The 3488-nt window shown below is 45.7% G+C and overlaps 1 long non-coding RNA gene across 1 annotated transcript; it reads right to left on the bottom strand.

Annotated features, from left to right (window-relative positions):
* Nucleotides 1-588: 588 nt before the first annotated feature.
* Nucleotides 589-3271, bottom strand: LOC309519609. The gene is made up of 3 exons (XR_014213870.1): nt 2483-3271; nt 2285-2355; nt 589-1096 (listed from the first exon to the last, which is right to left on the bottom strand). It is a non-coding gene; the product is annotated as an uncharacterized lncRNA (long non-coding RNA).
* Nucleotides 3272-3488: the final 217 nt, after the last annotated feature.

Genomic DNA, 3488 nt, shown 5'->3' with positions numbered 1-3488 from the left:
TAATGTTTCCTCCCTCGTTTTCCTCTCTCCCACTGCCCCATCACTTGCAATGCAGCAGATGTCCGCCTGCAGTCTCCCTTCAAAGCTCCTTCTCTCAGGTATGGCCACAGCCTTGTCCATTGCTCACTGCCAGTATTTGGCGTTCATTTCTCTGAAGTAAATAGGGACGTCCTGCAGTTCTCTCAATGACTTTGAAGGCTGGACTTGGGGAAAACCTCACCGGCTCCAGACATCCCAGTAAGGCAAAGGCAAACAGGTGAGTGGGATGGCCACCACCCGACAGCGTCCCCCCAGACTCCTCCTCTGTTTGGCTGCCTGTTAACAGACAAGGCTTCCAAACCCGGACCTCTGGAATGAATTAAGTACTTAACCCGAGGTACCACTGTACTGGAAAACCTAAGGTCACTGTTAAGTGGCAGGCATTCCCCCTTGAATCTGCCTTATGACTTCAGCACTGCCACTACAGAGTGACAGTGTCGTCATAATTTCACCATGGTACCAGCTGCTTCATTTCCACTTATTTGAAAGGCAGGTCATTGAGTATTTATTTTATTCATTTCTTTTTGTATATAATATTTATTAAGTTTTCCATTTTAATAATCCAAAAAGAACCACATTAAAACATTCCAAATTACAATACAATCAAAAAGCCAAGTATAAATGCCAAATTCTGTATCTTTGGGTGGCTTCCCAAGCTCTGAATTTCACGGAGTGCTAATAATCTAATATCACATTGCATTTCTTAATTAGTGAACAAACCATTCTGATGTTAATGCTTCACTTAATTTTCATTTACGTTTACAACCACTGGTCTGCTCAAACTTCCGTCTTCATAGTTCTGTGTGAAATATTTTTGCCAACAGGAGCCATAATACGCCACAGTCCCAGACAAAAAGACAGCATTAGCTCTGGGCAGCCATCCAGAGTTCCCTTCCGTAGTCTTGCACCATCTCCCAAAATGCTGGTACCTCTGCAAAAACAAAGTAGCTCCAGTCCAGAATTTTTTCCTTCCATCGAGGAGATAGCAGCAGTGTTCTTTCAAACTCCCTTGCGTATTTCAAACCATTACCTTTCGGGAGAGGTTTGTCAGGTAAAACTGCAAATACATATATATCAAAAGAGAATAAAAAAGGCTCACTTCTCCCTGGGGTATACAATTAATCCATCAATTAATTCAGCGAGTGGGTCAGTCCTTTGTACTGTTGTTTCTGCTCCTCAGCTATCTTTAGTTTCATTTTCTACATGCAGAGATATTTTAACTGCATCATTAAAAAAGGTAAAGGACCCCCGTCCAGTCGCAGACAACTCTCGGGTTGCGGTGCTTATCTTGCTTTACAGGCCGAATACTATCTTCTAGGTTGCCACCCCTTGGAACTTCTGAGGGTTAGGAGAACTACCCAGAGGGCCCCTTCTGCTCAGCGTCTGAGAGGACCTGTAGGGAAGGAGGTGACTTTAGATGCGTGGTGGGCAAACTTGGCCCTCCAGATGTTTTGAGACTACAACTCCCATCATCCCTAGCTAACAGAACCAGTGGTCAGGGATGATGGGAATTGTAGTCCCAAAACATCTGGAGGGTCAAGTTTGGCCACCACTGCTTTAGATATTTGTGGGCTAAGGCTTTATGTACTAATGTGAGGGCCTGGAAGTGAACTGACAACCAGGGCAGCTGGCCATTAATCCAGTTGTCGCCTTTTGGACAAGTTGAAGTGTATGGCTGTAGGTGCTACAAGGCATATGAGGGAGGTTCTGAAGGAGGATGGTTGGTGGCTATTTGGGAAAATGGCTTCCATAGACATACGCAAACCTGCATATATCTACTCAATCTCTCCACCCCAGGTTGAAATGAAACCAGGTTGAAGCACAACAATACTTAAGGAGACCACCACTCCTTTAAGATGATTATAGGCTGTGTAAAAATGTTGAATTTCAGTTTCTCTAGGATGTGTTTCGGTTGCTCATAAAATGTGTGATTCAACAGAGCTGCAAAGGGTGTCCTTATTGAAGTTAGGCAGATGCAGCAACTATTTTAATTACGTTCGTGATATCGCAACACTATTAAAAGAAACAAAAGAACATTCACATTAGCTCTTTTATAGGACAGTGATGAGGCTACATTCTCTAATTAGACCTGGCCGCCTTATGCTAGCTGATAAATAAAGCAGACAGCATAAATGAATGCCAACAACCCCACAGACAATCTAAACTTGTTTCTCAAAGGCCCTTTTTAGCACTCCCCCCCCCCACCTCCCGGAGCTACAAGACCAAATAAAGTCTTGGATCTCACCTCAGCACCGATGATCTCAGACACATTCAGACACACAATGCTCCTTTTCTAGTCATTTCCCCTTCCTGTTCCTGCAGTAGAAAGATATTAATAAGTTTGTTATGATTACAGGAAGACTATATGTGCCCACAATCCTCTAAAGCACAATAAGACTGCTAAGAACTGATTAAAGAAAATGTTTTTAATATCTAAACATACATCACAATGCTTTGGATCCTGTGTTTGAAGACTGGTGTGTCCATTAAAACGCAAGAGTTGAGGAATCTTTCTTCAGCCCAAGGGACACATTCCCTTCTGTGCAATCTTGTGGGGGCCACATGTCAGTGGTGGGAAGGGCCAGAGGCCAAAGTGGGCCTAATTTTTATCCTTTTTTAAATATACAGTAAGCTGGTTTCTACATTCATACACCCTCCATATCGTCAATCTAGTAAAGCAAGAAGAATGATCAAGTGTTCAAGGCAGGCTCATTCCAGCCCGGCAAAAAACACCCAAAGAGGCTGCGAAGTCGGGACACTGAGGGGGTGAGGCCTGGAGAGATGGGGCGTGGCTTGGGGAGAGTCCCAAGGGCCACATAGAAAGACCTGGGGGGCCGCATTCTGCTACTGGGCTTGAGGTTCCCCACCCCTGCAAGGTAGCCATGGCAACCGTGGTGGCTGGTGCCCAGTGAGCCAGTGTGGTGTAGTGGTTAAGAGCGGTGGACTCGTAATCTGGTGAACCAGGTTCGCGTCCCCGTTCCTCCACATGCAGCTGCTGGGTGACCTTGGGCCAGTCACACTTCTTTGAAGTCTCTCAGCCCCACTCACTTCACAGAGTGTTTGTTGTGGGGGAGGAAGGGAAAGGAGAATGTTAGCTGCTTTGAGACTCCTTCGGGTAGTGATAAAGTGGGATATCAAATCCAAACTCTTCTTCTTCTTCCCACGGAGAGAGGCAGGCCAAGAGGAAGTGGAGGCAGAACCAAGAACAGGCAGAGCCAACTTATTTCAGTTCTGCTTCCACACTGTTCTTCTGCCCAGTTGCGTTTATAATGGCACCACTGAGATAGAGGAAGATGACTACCATGCCCCCGCACCCACCGCCCTTGACTGTAAAAAAGAAGACAGGCAGGTGGGGGGGGCAAGCTGGGCCCCATTCATATTAACGGACCACTCTTCCAAGGAGTGGAAAACATGGCTGCCGTATCAGGAGTGAAGTGACCCTTCAGATG

The sequence above is a fragment of the Podarcis vaucheri genome (genome assembly GCF_965113315.1).
Source record: "Podarcis vaucheri genome assembly, chromosome: 15".
Classification (NCBI taxonomy): domain Eukaryota; kingdom Metazoa; phylum Chordata; class Lepidosauria; order Squamata; family Lacertidae; genus Podarcis; species Podarcis vaucheri.
The sequence above is the reverse complement of the archived record's forward strand: the minus strand, read 5'-3'. Positions and strand labels throughout refer to the sequence as shown.